This window comes from Mesocricetus auratus, unplaced genomic scaffold (genome assembly GCF_017639785.1).
Source record: "Mesocricetus auratus isolate SY011 unplaced genomic scaffold, BCM_Maur_2.0 Super-Scaffold_100023, whole genome shotgun sequence".
NCBI classification, from domain to species: Eukaryota; Metazoa; Chordata; class Mammalia; order Rodentia; family Cricetidae; genus Mesocricetus; species Mesocricetus auratus.
In genome coordinates this window covers 18476135-18495842 of record NW_024429204.1, presented here as the reverse complement: position 1 = coordinate 18495842, position 19708 = coordinate 18476135, and positions in this window count along the sequence as shown.

The following is a 19708-nucleotide window of genomic DNA, read 5'->3' as shown; positions in this document are numbered from 1 at the left end:
CAAAAGCACCAGAGTGGACTAGCCTAGCTCATTTACTTGCCTTTCCATGGGTGAATTTGGGTGAGGAAGTCAGATGTCTTCATTAGGGCTTCTATTGCTATGAAAAGGCACTCATAAAGGAAAACATTTAATTGAGGTAGCAGCTTACAGTTCAGAGATTTAGTCCATTATCATCATGGCGAGAAGCGTGACACTGGGCAGGCTGACACCGTGCTGGAGAAGGAGCTGAGAGTTCTACATCTTGATCTGCAGGCAGCAGATGCAACTGGGTGTCATACTGAGTAAAACTTAAGCATAGGAGACCTCACAGCTCACCCCCCACAGTGACACACTTCCTTCAACAATGCCACACCTACTCTAACAAAGCTATACCTCCTAATAGTGCCACTCTCCATGGTGACCATTTTCTTTCAAGCCACCACAATAGATAAGGGAAATGACAATATGACAGACAACCATATAAGAATCTCAAGGAGTGAGGAAAGATTCCCTGCAGAAATAGCGAAGGGGCATAAGAAGTGTGCCAAACTGAAGAAAATATTAGCTATTGCGGTCCCCTCTGCTTTCTGGTTAGAAACAAGATATTAAATATGTAAAACCATAGTGTACTTTAATACAGAGCTACTATTCAAGTCACATTCAAAACCTTAGGAACCTAATACACGCAGGGCCAACATGCAGATTCCAGACCTTTTCCTTACTCCCCTCTAAATTAAAATGTCAGAACAGTAGCTGGATAGTCTCTGATATGGTCAACCTGCCAAGTGTCTTCTGTTATTTGTAGACCTGCAATGGAGAAATTAGGTTTGAAGTTATTTTGTTTACATCTACATCTACTGAAACGTAATCTTTACCATTGCCTCCTGTCATAAGGAAAACAGAATTATGCTCTGGGTTTGGGACCAAAGAGATGGATCAGTATGTAAAGGCATTGAGGGCAAGCTTGGCAATCTGAGTTAGACTCTCAGAATCTATGTGGGAGGAAAGAATGGATTCCACAAAAGTTGTCCCCTCACTGACAAATTTGTACTGTAGCACCCACACCACCACCATCACACACACACACACACACACACACACACACACACAAATAATAATTAATTAATTATAAACATTAGGTTGAGACTAGATCCATAAATATTTCCTAACACATCTTTTTCGTTTTTCAGGTCACAAAATTGAAGCCCATAGAGGAGAATAGTTGGAGAAACATATCCACGACTGCACTGAATGAACACTATTAAAACATCTCCTTCCAGGTAACATAGTTGGATATTTATATTATTATTATTATTGTATTCCACTGTACACATTTTCTTTGGTCCTCATACTCAAAGATATTTTTAATGGAAGAAAGAAGACAACAGTAAACTGAAAAGAAAACTTGTCAGATTGATAAATTGTGGCAACTCAATGAAACTTCTTCTCTGATCATGTTTCCCAAAATTCAGTTCTGTAATGCCCAGCAGGTGATATGGTGGCTCCTATCAACAGTGAATTCAAGCCACATGTAGACGATTACAAAGCGATTACCACATGAAATCAAAGTGGTAGGGATCATGAGGAACACCTTTTAAACTTGGCTTCAAATGTGATATGTGTAGAATGTCTCTCTCCTGCTGTGACTACGTGCAATTTTACACAGCATGATTCCATGTGAACAAAAAGGTTCTTCTGATACCACAAACAACTGCAATAGTGTTAAGTCCCTTGATTTTAAATTGTTTCCAAATGTGTTATGGGTAGTAGAAGTCATCATAACTCTCCTTATTTTAGGAGAAGTTAAGTCCTGGTTTTAATTTTTTTTTCTCAAAGCAAAGTATCAGGAACCTCAAAACTGTTACTAGGAATCACAAATTAGAATGAGATATTATCTTTTGACTCTCATGGGGCTGGTATGGATTAAGAATGAAGTGGGTAGCAGTGATTATAAATGAAAGTGTTTGAACTAACAAGAAAACGAAGGCTTCACTCATTTTCCTGGAAGGGATGTGGACTTACCCACAGTTATGCTTTCATGGGTCAATTTGTCAATCTAGATTGGGTATCACTTGTCTTTTTGTGTGTGTGTGGTTTTTTTTTTCAGTTTAAATTTAGATAAGAAACAAGGTTGCTTCACAAGTCAGTTCCAGGTCCCTCTCCCTTTCCCTCCCCTCCTCCCGTGCCCTCCCCCCAACGTCCCCCATTATCCCCTCATTTCCCCAGGGAGGGTGAGGCCTCCATGGGGGTGTCCATAGTCTGTCATTTCATATAGGGCAGGGCCTAGACCCTTCCCCAAGAGTTCAGGGTGAGAATGCACCTCACATTGTTGGATGGGAGTCCAAAGTCCGTGTGTATACTTGGGATGGGTACTGATCTGCTGCCCAAGGCTCAATAGATTACCTAGGCCTCCTCACTGACACTCAAATTCAGGGGGTCTTGATCAGTCCCATGCTGGATTCCCCTCACCCTCAAAGACAGACATTACCTGAGAGTTAAAGGTTGGGAAAAAATTTTTCAATCAAATGGACCCAAGAAACAAGCAGGGGTAGCAATCCTAATATCTAACAAACTAGACTTTAAAATAAAATCAACCAAAAGAGATGAAGGAGGTCATTACATACTCATCACAGGTGAAACCCACCAAGATGAAGTGTCTATCCTGAACATCTATGCCCCAAATACAAAGGCATCCACATTCGTAAAAGAAACATTATTAGAACTTAATTCTCATTTAAAGCCCCACACAGTTATAGTGGGAGATTTCAACACACCACTCTCACCACTAGACAGGAATACCAGACAGAAACTCAACAAAGAAGCAAAGGGTCTAATAGAAGTAATGACCCAACTGGGATTAACAGACATCTATAGAACATTTCATCCACATAAAAAAGAATATACCTTCTTCTCAGCACCACATGGAACCTTCTCAAAAATCGACCACATACTTGGCAACATATCAAACCTCAGCAGCTACAAAAAAATTGGAATAACTCCATGCATCTTATCAGACCACCATGCTTTAAAATTAGAATTCAACAACAACACAAATTGCAGAAAGCCTACAAACTCATGGAAATTGAATAATGCTCAACTGCCCCATCCCTGGGTCAAAGAGGAAATAAAAAAAAAATTAAAGACTTCCTCGAATTCAATGAGAATGAAGACACAACATACCCAAACCTATGGGACACTTTGAAAGCAGTGCTACAGGGGAAGTTCATAGCACTAAGTGCCCACATGAAGAAACTGGAGAACAGTTATATTAGAGAATTAACAGCACAGCTGAAAGCTCTAGAACACAAAGAAGCAAACTCCCCCAGGAGGAGTAGACACCAGGAAATAATCAAATTGAGGGCTGAAATCAATAAAGTAGAAACTAGGAAAACAATACGAAGAATCAATGCAACGAAGAGTTGGTTCTTTGAAAAAATCAACAAGATAGACAAACCTTTGTCCAAACTTACCAAACAGCAGAGAGTGAACATGCAAATTAACAAAATTAGGTATCACTTGTCTTTTAATCCAATAATTCCAATTTACAATAGAAAATTCTTTAAAAAGTATATTAATATTATTTTGAAATGTTAACTATAACATTATATACAAAATTTTATCAATAAATACCAAATGAGAAAATGTAGTTAAATTTAATTAATGATAACATTTTGACTAATAAATAGAACTAACATAATAAACAACTAGTGATTGAATATTTTCCTATTAACAAACCTTATTTATTTGATATATCAGTCTGGCAAAATGCTAATTCACAACTTTAATAGGTAGGAAAAAATTTATAATATTATCATATAATTTTTATAAAATATATGAAATATGTCTACCTAGATGTACAAATATACACACATGAACTGGAAAACTAAGCTACTTTTAAAGATACAGATATAAAAATATTAATAAATTTAGGTCTTCACATATTCAATGCAGCACCTATTTGAATAATGCTGCTATCAAGATTTAATTTGTAGATTGGGCATGGTGCTCATGCTTTTAATCCTAGCATTTCAGAAGCAGAGGCAGGAGTATCTCAGTGCGTTTGAGGCCAGCCTGGTCCACAAAGCAAGTTCCAGGGTAGCAAAAAGAGAACCTATTTCAAATAAAACCAAAAAAAATTAAAGATTTAATTTGTGCTTGTGTATGTATTTTTGTGTATCTGTTTGTCTGTGGCATGTGTTTGGGGGGGGTATAATAGATAGGTAGATAGACAGGTAGATAGACAGATGATATATATGTATATATGTGTGTGGTATTATGTTGTATATGCATATTTTCTGTATGTGTGTGTCATATGTTTATGGCATATATGGACTTGTGTATGTATTGAGTATGATGCTGTATTGTATATGGGGGTATGGTATGTGTGTTATACATATGCATGTAGTATGTGTATCATGAGGATGTGCATATGTGTGGATGTATACAATCTCCTACCAGCCTGGGAAACAGTAGATCTACAAGGTGACTTTGCTTGTCACCTTCTTGCCTTTACTGTCTTTGCCATATGTGACACCCACTCCACAGTGTTACTCCATTCCAGCCTGCCATGGCTGTAGGAGCAGACACAGAGAAATTTCTTGGTAAGAATAAGGCAGGTAGGCTCTGCAATGTCAAGTCAATGTCTTAGGTTGATGTCAGCTCAAGAATGACAGCAGGGTGACAGAGCTTCATCACCCAGCTCCGGATCTTAAGTCTATCTTTACTGAAGAATAGACTGCAGATAACCATTCCCTTAAGAAAATCTCTCTTATTACTTCGTAAAAGCATGAATCAAACCCAGGGAAGGGTTAGGGTCATTACTTTAAAACCACCACGAAGAGTGCCCACAGACACATATTTAGGCCTAATGGATACTGCCCCCTGAAAGAGACATAATTTTGGCCTCTCCTTCCTGTCCCCTGTTGGGTTTCCATAGGAACACATGTCAGGTGGAGGTTGTGTCTACTCTTTTCTGGTTGGGGAGCTAGGGTAAGAGGTATAAAATCTGCCCTTTTTGGAAGCTGATTAGGTCTAACTACAGGCATATATTTGACTGTAACAGAGGAGCTGAAGGCCCTAAGGAGATGTGAGACTTTAAGGTCAGAGCGGTGAGAGCTTCACAAAAGTGTGACATAATTTTCAGTTCCTCCAAATTGCTGCCCGGCAAGCTGCTGTCTCACCATCATTAGTTTCCTCTCCCTTTTGGTTCAAAGAAGAGGTAGATGCTATCTTTACAGACTATCAACAGAAAGAAAGCTTCTTCTACCCCATCCCACTAAGTGACTTAACAGAAACAGAAGCCAAACAAAAGGTAACACCGAAATATCTCTGCCCTGAAGAAATCATTACATCTAGAAACATAAGATGAGTGGAACTGCTGATACATCATTGCCAGTACATATCCCAAAGTGAACATCCATGAGCTAAAATCCTAGGAAAGGTTTGATCTCCTAAAGAATGCAGACTCCAATTTAATTCTTCAGATTTCAAGGCAGGATTTTAGTCTAAGTACAGGTTATTTACCCACAAAATACTAGGGAAATAATTTTTAAAGTAATTGGAAATGTTATATACAAGTCAGAAGGAGAGCTATTTCAAGGCAAACTATATTTTGCCAAAATTCAGGCATCAGTGAAAATTTTGACTGAGTCCCAGATGAATCATACTTCATTGCTATTACATGCCTACTCATGAAAAGAGCTTTAAAATCCATTATTAAGTTTCCTGATACCAACTTCTCAAAACCACTGTTCGCATCCACATGCATCTATCAGAAATGCTAAATATATTGATGTCATAAAAATCTCCAACAATAAAGAAGACACCAGCTACACTTTGGAGAAAATAGAAAGGAGTTCAACCTACAAATCCATTATATTGATGATATTTGGAAGTGGTAGCTTTGAGAACTAATTAGGATGGAATGAGACTATGAGGGTGGGACTGCACAATGGCATTTATTAGAATGACTTTGTCAGAAGAATAGAGACACAGTTATTCGTGGTTGTTCTTTGCTGCCAATGTGATGTCCTCCATCACATCATGATGCAGCAAGAAGTCTTTGCTGGATTCCTAGAAGATGCTCAGCTTTCAGAGCTAGGAGGCAAATGATGTCTAGAAATTAAAAATTACTGTCAGATGACCCTCTTGTTCCTCTGTATTCTTATCACGCTTCTGCTTTTTTAACAGTAGCCAGCTCTTTGCCCATTGCCCCTCTACTCCCTCTCCCCGTTAAAAGCCATCTTGTGAAACAGAGTTTTCTGAGATTGTTTTTGGAGGGGGGAGAACAGCTTCATTTTCTCAGGGAGTTGTTATTAAACAAATCTGATTTCCTCCCTACCAATGCTAGTCTACTAAGTTTTGGCTTTTGAGTGGCAAGCAGACTTCTAGTAACACTTCCATAGTTTATCTTGAAATTTACCACATTCCTCCTTATTTTTGGAGCCAGAAATGTCATCTGCATGTGAAGCTTGTTTACTTAGTAATTTCCTACTTACTGCTGAATTCTTCATGTTATAAATAACAGACACTACATATGTCAATACTCATTCACCCTAACCATGGCAAAAACTAATAATGTCTCAGCGAACTCAGTCTTCTCTTCCAACAGCAGAGAACTGTTGATATGGTTATGTGCATCCATGAAATGGATGCTATATAGTTATAAGAATGATGGCTTGGAAAAGATGTTGTCAATCTCCTTTTCATCACATGTTGTACTCCAAACTCACTATGTACATGTCACTCCTAGCAAATAACCACAATTCCTAACTCAGAGAAAATTAGAGAACACAATTAGGAAATTTCAACTTTTTGTCACCTCACATTCAGAATTTATGAAAATTAAAATTAATGCTAACAGTACTGTGTGTAGTTCAAAGGACATGAAGAGACACACAATTAGAGAAGAAAAGACTTTAGAAAACTTATGCCTAAATGGAGCAACTGTATCACACATGCCCATCCAAAAGACTCAGGTACCATTGTGGGAGAGAAGACAAAGATTCTTCGAAGCAGAGGTAGTGATGGCTATAGTAAAAGGCCATTTGATAGAAAGATTGTCATGAAGTCCCATCCCTATCTCAGAAGGTATTTCCAATCAGTGACTGTTGGAGGAGGGAGACAAGGCTTTCTTTAGGGACGTGACACCTGAAAAGTTGCCCATGCTTCAATCAATGGTTCTACCTGCATGAACATAGAGGCAGCACTAAGTGGACCGGGTAGATTTAAAACTCATGCACATACATGAGGGAGGAAGGGAGGAAGAGAGAGAGAGAGAGAGAGAGAGAGAGAGAGAGAGAGAGAGAGAGAGAGAGAGACAGACAGACAGACAGACAGACAGACAGACAGACAGAGACAGAGAGAGATAGAGAGATACAGAGACAGAGACAGAGACAGAGAGGGGGTTGAGGGAGAGAGGGAGGGAGGGAGGTAAAAGCATCATTGGGATAAGGAAGAGGTTGGAGGGATTGGAAGGGTGGAAATGTGGGGAGGATTTGATCTAAACACATTATATGCATGTATAACAAAAAGAACATGAAGAGAAAGAAGAGGGAGGGTAAACCAGTTCATAAAACAAACTGAAAAAGCAGTAGCCACAGCATGATGACATTTACAAATTATTATAAAATTGTATATATGTGAGAAGAATTTTAGGAAGAATTGTATTTTAGTAAAGCAAATATCTTCTCTATATATTTTTATCTCTTTCATGTACTGAATATATATGTATATATAATCTTTGACACAACAAAAAAGACACTGTTAAAATTTTTCCATGTTTTACCTATAGGTATGAAGTGACCCCGAAACTTCCTTCTCCCAGAGCTTCATCAGTTTAAAACTTACAAGTCATTTTCCCAACTTCTAGGGTATGCAGCTTCCCCCATGATTTCACCTTTAACCATACAAGAACTAAGATGAAAGAGAAACTCACATATGAACAAGCACACACTCCTTATGTGAGGTCTAAACTATGGCTGGAGACAATGACTGAGAAAAATTATAAAATAAGGCAGAGCTTTGTACTTCAGCATGGTGGAACTCAGAGTCAACAGCAGAGAGTAACCCCAGGAGCTGGCTTATGTAATCAAATAAGAAGAATAGATAGTCTGTAATAATTACTCTTCTCTTTTAATCAAAGTGCTCAAACAAAACTTTCCCCCAAACACAGTAGAAGGTTGCCTTAATATGTATTATGAAATTAACGCTTTCCATTACTTCCAAAAAGAGGCATCTTAGGTTGATGAAGGCATATCTTAAAATTAGAAGTGCAAACATTCTATCTTATTGAAATAGCTTAGAAAAAATGAAAGCCAAATAATATAACTAAATGAAAGTCCAAGGAGACAAGGAGACAAAACCAAAAGCACCCTCAAGCTTTTGAAGAAAAGAAATTTATATAGGAGCAACCACACTCCAAGTTCTCTTTATTATAGGCACCACAATGTTTCAAAAGCCTCACAACAACACCTTCTATTCACTACAGAGGAAGACAGAGGTAAAGACAGGGTAAATAATCTGCTGATTAGTTCAACTCCCTGAGTTCTCTTTGTTTTAGTGGTGTGAGGATTAGAAGGAGGACCAAGACTACCTTTTAAAAGGAAATATATGCTTATAAGAGCCCGCCTGATCTTAAGATCCAATTACCTCTAAAGGCTTTAGTTTTTTTAGTGAAAAGGTATAGATAATTCTGCCTGTGCTAACACAGCTTAACTCTTAAGGAAGACCTGATATTTAAACACATTGGTTGTATCAAAAGACAGACATACTGAAAAATTTAAGTGGAGATACTATTTATAGAAGTGTGGATAAGGTTAAGGAAATCAAGAAGGTTTGGCAAGGACTTTAGGTCTTCCAGCATGTCAGCCTTGCCCAGTGTCCTGAAGGTCAGGATGTCTGGGAAACTGATAGACTTGTGGAAACTGAACACAGTGAACATAGTAGCCATATGCCATGTGTCTTCCATGCCAACATCTTGAGAATAAGAGTCATCGTCACAAAGGAAAAAACTTAGAACTTGTTTCCAAAACACCAAATTAGAAGAGAAAAGTCTATGAAATACAACATCTACAGTGAGCTGTGTAATGGAGTGTCAGTGGCCAGACTCAGATGTAGGAGAGCAGTATATGCTCTCAACCGCTTAACTATCACTCCAGCACACAAACTAGTATATTTTTAAATCTACACATAACTGAAATAAAAACAAAATCTTGTGTTGTGTGGTGGCATACATCTTTAGTCCCATTAGGAGGTAGAGGAGAGCAGATCCCTGAGTTTGAGGCTAACCTGGTCTACAGAGCAGGTTCCAGAACAGCTAGGGCTACACAAAGAAACTCTGTCTCAAAAAAACAGACAAATAAAAAATCTACAAAACACATCCTGCACCTAATATCATCCTTCATGGTGAAGATCAGTAGTTTTACTCTTAAGACCAGAACAAGACCAAAACGCCCTATCTCTGCATCTATTTAACATTTACTGATAGCGCTAGATCAAGCAAAATACAAACAAGATTTACAAAGAAGTAAAATTCGGTTTATTGCCAGATCATAATGCTTCTTTCATGTGGAATATACAAAAAGAAGACATTAGAAGGAATGATTGAGTTTAGCAAAGTTCTGAATAACAAAATCAATATGAAAAATAATCCATTCTTTATGGTATTTCTAAGTTGGAAATATGTAGAAAAGCCATTTTACATTAAGTGTAAAATATAAAATAACTAGCGCTAAGTTTAATAGAAAATTCAGGGTGTGGAAGCTAAAATTGACAAAACGGTGCTAAGGAAAGTTTAAAAGTATCTAGATAAATGGAGAGAGATGTCACACCCTGAATGGCTACTGAAGGTTAAGATGTCAGCTCTCCCTGGGGGATTCTGTAAATTGAGTGTGAGCTCATCTCAAATGCCAGCAGAGATCTTCCATGGAAATGGTGTGCCCATCCTAACTGCATGAGTCACCAAGGAGCTCACATAGCCCATAGAGAAGATGAACCAAAGGACACGCACTGTCAAGGCATTTAAGAAGAAAGTTGCCTACATCAGTGCAGAAGTTGAGTATCCAGAATACAGGGAAGGGATACGGCTACAGTGTGATTGTCACAAAAGCACATGCCAGTTTCTGATAGAGACTGAACTGGCTAATGAATTAGCTGAAGTGCTGGGTGCCAGATGCGGAGGTATGGATAATGATTCACAGGAATAGGCTCAAATATTGGTTAAATATAATTGATTTCGGGGAGAAGTCACTTAAACAAGAAGCAGACGGCTGCCACAGGTTCCCGCTCTAAGGATCCACTCGGGCAGTTTCCTGTACCCCTTCTGGACCTGTGCCAGACCCCAGACCTAAAACCACTATCTGTCACATCCCCGCCTGTGACCACGCCTAACAGCTACAGCTGTGGGTGGGGTGGATATCTCACTACACTGAAGGTTCATGAGTTGTAAGTGGTTGTGGCTTTCTGAATTTAAGTGAGGATTTCTTTTCAATAAGTAGACTTTCCCTTCTGTCCCTAGTCACAAGTTTAAAAAACCTTACAGGTTGTATAATGTAGTTATTTAGAGTCCCCTACAAACAAACAAAGAACAAAAAACCCACTACCACCAGCAAAACAAAAGGGTAATAACAGATGGTATGAAGTCTTCAGATATGTTGTACACATCTAAAATAAATAGTCAGTTCCTTTCTTCTTTTAAAACACGATCTCATGTAACTCAGGCTTGCCTCAAAACGGGTGTGTAGCTGAGGATGACATTGAATTTGTGATACTCTTGCCTCTACCTCCCCAGGGCTAGGGTTGTAAGTATATATTACATCAGCCTGTTTCACACAGTTCTACAGACAGATCCCAGGGCGTTGTGCACGCTTGGCAGGCACTCTAATTCCCTAGCTTCTTCCCAGATGCCATAACTATTTCTTATAGCATAAGATCACAGGGTAAATAATCCAATTTTTATGTATATGTAGATAGATGGATGACTGATACATAGGTAGATAGATGATAGATGGATGATAGATAGATGATAGACAAATTAGATATCTAGAGAGATAATGACAGGCAATCAATAGATAGATACATAGATGATAGATAGATGATAGATAGATAGATAGATAGATAGATAGATAGATAGATAGATAGATAGGGAAGATCATGCACATGAAACACATGTGTTAAACTGTGCTTGCCTTTCGTTACACAAATGAAAACTAAAACCATTCAATCCCATACCACACACATTAGTATAACTATAGTTAAGATTATTAGCAGCCATTATGGATGTGCATTTGAAAGAGTCTAAGCTCTTAGTACTAGAGAAACAGACAGAGTTTCTGAGGAAGTCGCATGTACTCCAACCACATGCATACGCTAATCAAATGTCCACAAGTTATTTTCTTGGGGTTTTACACAAGATATATGAAAACATTAGTTCACCCTTGTACACAAAAGCATCTTTGTTCACAGTAACAAGTTGAGGATTAAAATTCTGATCACCATCTAAACGACTAAGTGAAATACAACTCAGCAATAAAAATGGCAAAACCCCACTGATTTAAAACAATAGTGTGACTAAATATCAAGGGTATTTTGTTAAATGAAAGAAATGTCTGTGCTTCTCTCATGCGATGTTGTTCTGGAAAGCCATCTGATAGCACAAAATAGATCAGCGGTTGTCAAAAACAAGGAGGTTGGCGGTTTAAGGAGATGCAAAGAAGCTGTGGAGACATGAGAATGCCTCATATTGTTATCACTGTGAAGTTTACATAATTATGCATAATTATTAAAACCTGGTAAGTATTCTGCTTAACATTGGCAAATTTTATTGTGTGAATTACATTTTAATAACACTGATGCTTTAAAAGAATAAGATGCCTACATCTCTTGAGACTTCATTGTCAATGGAAATTTTTTAAGCTACAAGAATTTATCTTCTCCTAATTAATGAGTTACATGTAATTTGACACATTCTATGGTAATGAGGCTATTTGCAAAGCACAGATTATTCAGAAGCCATGGTAACCAAGCCAACTGCTACTGAGAATATACAGCAACAAAAATCCTCACACCATGATGGACTGGAACCTGGCATAACTTCCTTAAAGCACTTTGCATTATCTATTCTCTCCAATGCGTGTGTAATAAATATATATAATTAATGTATGTATTATATATACATACTATATATGTTCTTATATGCATATATATATATATTCAGCCATTCCAGAAGTATTATGAATCTAATCAACATAAAATCATATGCCATTTAAATAAATTATACTATAATTTCATATATGCTCTATTCATAATTGACTAGAAAGACATAAAATACAACAAAATTAAAACACTGGGCAATTACTGTCATTGGGCAGTGGTGGTACAGGCCTTTCATCTCAACACTCAGAAGGCAGAGCCAGATGGGTCTCTGAGTCCAAGGCCAGCCTTGTCTATAGAGCGAGTTCCAGGACAACTGGAAATACACAGAGACCTCTGTCTTGGAAAAAGAAAAAGGAAAAAGGAAATTACCATCACATAGTCACTTGATAGAATATTACTTACTAATATTTAAAGGACATCTGACTGGGAATATAGCTCTGTGGTAAAATCAGCATGCATGAAGTTTAATTAATGACCCTGGGTTCACAGAAAACAAAGTCATACTGGCTTGCATGGGAAGTTTTGTTTTGAAGAGCTGCAAAAGAATCACTTGAAATACTGCAAAATATTCTATCCATGAAGGTTCAGGAGCCTGGCTTTTTACACATTTTTACAAAAACCCATTGAATTCATTTAAATTTAAAATTCTTATGCATACTATAAACCAGAGCGTGTCTCAAATATTTATGAAAACATTAATAAAAGTTAAAAAGGAAATTGATCTATCTGTAGTCTTAGGATACTAAATGCCATTTGTCTGCTGTGATACAATGCTTGGACTGGGTCAGGGGATATTTTTAAGTATACATTCCTTTGGGGAGTTCTTGTGGGATATTCTGTGGGAAGTTCTAGGCGCAAATGAGTCTTTAGGCCATTGAAGGAAAAAAAAAGCAAGCTTTCATTTGACCAAAATATCAACATTTCTCCTTTTTCCTGTAGCGTTTTTTTCTTCAGTTCCCTCTAGGGGCAGACAGATGGGTCATGCCTGGAGTTGACACTTTAAAAGCCAAGTCCTTTCTACTTCTGAGTGGCTGGGAGCTTTGGGAGAGTCTTGTATCCTGCCTATGATTTCAGATTCTTAAATGAAAAATATCACCATCAATAGGAGATATGAGAACTGTTCTTGGCTTCTAAATATCTGCCATGGCCTGGACACCATGCAGTCTCTCCCAACTCAGTGTCTACAATCTTGTATTTTCATTATTACTCTTGAGAGGCAATGTAAATATTTTCAGAGTTCAGTTTCCAGCACCCATATCAAGGAGCTCGCAAACCACTGTAACTCCAGCTCCAGGAGATATGGTGCTCCAATCTGGTCTCCAAGGGTACCCACACACATGTAACACACACACACACACACACACACACACACACACACACACACACTTGTTAAAAATTAAATCTTTTTTGAAGAAAAACAAGTTATATGAAATAAGGTTGTCTGAGCAAAGACATAGTTTAACTTCTATTTGTGTAAGCATGGACCTCAGTTTCTTAGTCAATAAAATAAAAAGGGAAAAAGACTCTTTACTTTTAATATTCTGGTCAAGATTAGACACATTAAAACGTGAAAAGCATCTGGGAGTTTCCCTTCTGACAAAGGACCATAAAACATATTTGCTACATATAATGGCAGCATTCGTTTTAGATGTGAGATATGAAAACTCACAGAGGTGGCAACATCCCACGCATGGGACAGGGACAATGGTATACTGAGGTGCAGGGGACTAGGTACATTGTCTGCGGGGAAAATTTTAAAGTAAGAAAAATATGACTTTGAATTGTCATCATAGCCCAAAAATTATAGCTCATAACTATGCTCATTGAACACAGAATTCTAGGACAGTTGGTCTTTTCTCAATTGGCTCTTCGAAGATGACTTCCAATTGTCTCCTTATCTGCATTGCCTTCCGTTAGAACTCTGCACATGCTTGCCTTTAGTCTGTATTCAGTGTGTTTTTGTTTCTTTCGGTCTACATTTTATGTGTGCCAGTGCTTTGCCGGCATGTACATATGTGCACAGCACTTAGGTTCCCTGTGATTGTGGAGGTCGGAAGAAGGTATCTGAGCCCCTGGAACTGGAGGTCAAAGGATGACTAAGCATCTCTGGAGCTTTCTATTATCAAATTCGTATCATTGGGATGTGACACAGCTAGTGTGTGGCTGTGGTGAACATTTGCCAAGTTTCTTCCTGGCTTCCATCATCTCTCTCATGTTACCTTGGGGAAAAGTAGAGCTTCCGTCAGGCAGGATCCCAGGGATTCATGGGGGCCATTGAGGAATCCAAGCCTGTAACTCAGCATCACTGATCACCCGATGCCCCTCAGTAATATGAACTCGCTGTCAGCCTCTTTGAAGAGCTTATCGTGTTCTTCAGATCAGCCAGGAATACAAAGCATGGAGTGGGAATTCACCTAGGCACAGAAATCAGGCAACTCTAAGTGGATGGCCTTTAAACACTGGGTGGGAAGTGGGACACTATCAATAAAGCATCTTTTGGAAAATAAGTTGCAACTGATGTGGAGGCAATGCAATCCAGTATTGCAGTTAAATCACTGGTCTGGAATGTAAGACAGATCATGTGACGTTTGCAAGACCCTCTCACTCACTCTCTCTCTCTCTCTCTCTCTCTCTCTCTCTCTCTCTCTCTCTCTCTCTCTCTCCTTACTCCATTTGTCTCATATTTATAAAATGAAGAATCACATACATGAAAATATATGAAATGTTTAGCAAAGGCTAAAAGGCAGGTGTCTATAGAGCATATCAATACATTGTAAAACATATGAATCTAGAAAGTGTATGCATTTCACCTCAGTTCAAGAAAGAATTTGAAATTAATTGAAAAGATCGTTTGGAAACAGGGTCTTTGGAAATGGGGTTAGCTAAGATTGGACATCATGTAGAGGGTGAGTCCCTACTCTGACATGGCTGGTGTCCTACCGAAAAGCAAAAATGTGGACATGATGGGGATGTCTTCTGTACATAATTCTCTCTTACTGATTGATGAATAAAGCACTGTGACCAATGAGGCAGGAAGACAGGCAGGTCTAGGAGAGAAGGAGGATTCTGGGATGTATAAGCAGAGTCATTCACCATGTAAGCTGCTGGAGGAGTACCACCATGCCAGGAATTACTGGGTAAGCCACAACCTCATGACAATACATAGATTGATAGAAATGGGTCAAGAATTAAGACAGAGCTAGCCAATAATAAGCCCAAGCCATCAGCCAACAGTTTCATAATTAATATAGCATTCATGTATTTACTTGGGGGGTTACAAGGGGGCTGCAGAACCAGGAAGGAAATTCCATAACATGGACACATACCTAACCACAGGGAGAAAGACACATACAACTGGAGTGAGTACTACAAGCCTAGGAACTGCCAGAAGTCAGAAGGTCCCCTGCAGTAGAGGGCAGCTTCCTCTCTAGTGTGTGCAAGGCATTCTCCTATTGAATGTATTTACATGTCACATGTGTGAAACATACTGATTTTTTACATTAGCCTATAGATTGTTACTGAAATGAGAAGCACAAATAATAAAATGAAAATAACTTTATTTTTGAGACAGAGTCTCCTCCTTTGTGGCCTAGGAAGAACTCATGTGCCTCTTGTCTTATCTTCCAAAGTTCTTGAATCACAAGCTTGTGCCACGACACTTGTCATATGCTTTACTTTATAATAGTAAAAGTATTTAATGAAAATTAATAAATTCTCAAAAGTGAGATAGAGGACAGAAAACTATTGAAACAATTAAAAGATAATTGATATCTGTCTTCCATGATAACAGCACGAAGATAAGCATTTGTAAAATGCATGTGAGCTGTAACATAGAAGCATTTTGTGTACCATAGAAAACCCATGGTTCGAATCTGTCACTGAAAGAATATTCCCAATGATGCTCCCAGCAATGGCTTTGGATAGATCCTTAGGCAGTGCATACTGTTTCATGAACTGGTCAAATGAGGTTACCTTGATGGACCACTTAAGTTTGATGCTATAACCCCTCAGTAATACACTGGAGATACCGACTAAATGCTGTGGAAGAAGCTAAATTAAATGTAAACAAGACGCGGAATTCAATAGAAGAGTGAAGTAAAACACAGTCTTAAGAAATATTGCATTGCATATGGGAGTCAAACTTGTTTAGCCATTATGCAAATGAGTATGGCAGTTCTTCCTGAGGATGGGAATTAATCTACCTCAAGTTCCAGCTGTATCCCTGTAGGACTTATACCAAAAGGGCAATGCATCCTACCACAAAGACACTTGCTCAGCCGTGCTCATTGCTGCTGTGTTTAGAGTAGCCAAGATCTGGGAACAATATCGATGGCCCTCAACAGAGGAATAGATAAAGAAAATACCATACACTTACACAATGATGTATTTCTCAGCCATTAAAAAAAATGACATCATGAAATTTGCAGGCAAAAGCATGGAACTAGGAAAAAAATCATCCTGACTGAGGTATTCCAGACTCAGAAAGAAAAATATAGAAATACGGTATGTACACTTACATGTAGATATTAGCTGCTAAGCCAATGATAACCAAAGTACACTACATAGAACTGTAGAGGTTAGGAATGGAGTAAGGGATTAAAGGATACAGAGAGGTCTTGTTAGGTAATAAATGGGTGGTTTTGGAGGGATGACTATGAGTGAGTGGGAATGCTGGAATAGGAGGGTGAAGTGGGGAGAAAAAGGGAGTAAGAAGACAGACAGCTAAAAATAAAAACCATTTGAGGACTAGTATGGGAGAGGGACCAGGCCCTGGCCCAACCTATTGTGTCAGACTATGTTGACTCCTCATGGGAGCCCTAACTCTTGAGGGGAAGTGGACTGGGGGTGGGCTGGGGGGGAGTGGCGAGGGGTGGTGGGAAGAGGCGAGGGGGACCGGGAGGAAGCGTGGGAGGGATTACTGTGGTTGGAATGAAAAATGAAATTTTGGAATATAAGATGAAATTTAAAAATTAAAAAATATTTCTTTGCTACTTAATAACTAATTTTGCTGCTACTAACGAAACGTAGTATAAATATCTGATATGCAGGATATGGTCGCAACCCACACAGGTTGAGAACCACAGCCCCCTGAGCATAATTAAAATCTTACCAGCTCAGCTTGAGTGCACTGCTTCCCCGTGATCTCATGTACAACTTTTTGCAAACACCTAGACACATTCTTCCTTGCTCTGAACTTTCTCAGCTCACAATGGCTGGGACTGTGAGGCTGCTGCAGGTTTTGCTGATGAGTTGTAACCGTCAAGGTGGCACAGACTAGAATCACTTGGAAAAGGAGTGCTAATGAGGAATTAATTAGATCAGGTTGGTGGTGCCATATCTGTGGGGCATTATTTGATTGTTAATGGCCCAGATCAGTATTCTATAGGCAGGGCATCTTGAACAGCATAAGACAGGAGAAAGCTAACTTAGAGTAAGCAGCATGTGAGTGTCTAGTTCTCTCTGCCCTGGATGTGGATATGCAGTTTCTGCCTTGGTGATGGACTGTAACCCACTGTAAGGCAAATACAGCCCTTCTTTCCATAGGTATCTTTTGCTAGGTATAGGCATGTTGTCACAGAAGCAGATATGAAACCAGAACATGGGTGAAGTATGACGCTGAGCTACCGTCTAGTTCACTAATCCCACTGACCTCCCTGGGACGCTGAGTTAAGAGGTTAGGGTGGTCTTGGGAAAAGTATGTTTCCTCATCCTCTAGGACAGTCATCTTTGATCCACTCATCATTCCTAAATCAAATTGCCAGGAGACAAGTATATTTTAGGAGTAAAACTCAAGCGGGCAAACTATGTTCTGGCTTCTTTGAAAAATGTATTTTTGAAGGTATATTTGAAAGTTTTTGAAAAATATGTTCAATTCTTTCTATTCTAAAATACTGGGAGTCTATGTAATGCTAAACAAGACTGGAGTTCACCTAAGTTATAGTGTACAGTTAGTAAGTCGTGAAGGTTAGAGTGTGCTCCAAAAGAAAGATGTGACGAATAAATTGTTAAATGTTGCTCCTATAAAAATATTTTTTTGGAACTTGGAAGATGGGTCTGTGAGAAAAGAGCACTTGCTTTTGCAAGCATGAGAGCCTGAGTTTGAATCCCAGCAGCCACAGAGAAGCTGAGCATGACTCCACATACCTGTAACCCCAGCATGAGGTTGCATGCTGGAGATGATCTGAGAGCCAGATCAGAAATAATAAGCTTCTAATTGAGTAAAAGATTCTGTCTCAAGCCAATAAAGCTACAGAAAACACCAGGCATCCTTCTCTGGCCTACACTGGTGAGCACACAGGAGTAGATATACCAGTGCACTCACATGCACCACACACACACACACACACACACACACACACACACACACACACATTTTGCAGAACATATTTTTTCATCTTTATTTCATTATGTCCCCGATGTTAAAATTTTTCACATAATTTGGAGTTTTACTGACAGAAAAGCCAAACTAAGAGAATTTTTTTGAATTATTGTAATTCCTAGTATATTTAATTAATTCTAATTCAGAAAAATGTACCTCTTTTGGGGCAGCAGCAATTGAAACTGTCAAGGAATATTTTGAGCAATATTTAGATCCAGAAATTCATCATTATTTTATGTCGTGTTGAAATATTTTAATGCGATCACATGCAATAAATTATCACAGAAGATGTCATCCAATATCTCAGTTTTACCACAGAAGGCACAAGAACATTGTCATTGTGTCATTTTTATGTGAATTATTCTATCATACAATATTTTTGGTTTTATTTTATTTTTTATTGAAAATAGATTATTTTCTCAAACAATATATCCTGATTATGGTTTCCCCTCCGTCTACTCAGTTCTCCATCTCCCCTCCCATCTGTATCCACTCCCTTTCTGTCTCTCATTAGGAAAAAAACAGGCTTTTAAGAGATACCAATAAAACATAACAAAATAAAATATAATAAGATAAAACAAAGCTATCACACTGATATTAGATAAGGAAAACCAACAGAAGGAAAACAATCAGGAATTCAATTAAAAACATTAAACTGGAAGCTGTAATATATAAGCAGAGGACCTGTGCAGATTTGTGCAGTCCTGTGCAAGATCCTTCAGTCTCTGTGAGTTCATGCGAGCTTTTGCCCATGTTGATTTAGAGGGACTTGTTTTCTTGGTGTCCTCCATCTCCTCTGGCCCTTACATTCTTTCAGCCTCCTCTTCTGTGAGATTTTCTGAGCTCTGAGGGGAGGGATTTCATTGAGACATCCCATTTAAGGCTGACTGTTCCAAGGTCTCTCTGCATAATGTGTGGCTGTGGGTCTCTGTATTTGTTCTCATCTTTGATGGCGGCTGAACAAGGCACTAATCTGTGAGTGTAGCAGAGTATCATTAGGAGTCACTTTATCACTACATTTTCCTTCCTTCTTTTTTTTTTGACAGCATCATTTAGTTTTACCCTAGGTTATTGGGATATCTACTCTCTGGTTCTTTTCTGCCCAAGGAGTATCAGAATGGCATCCCACCACAGGGAATGGGCTCCAACAAGCTAGCTCATGTACTGGGATTATATCATGGTCCTACTGCCACTGAG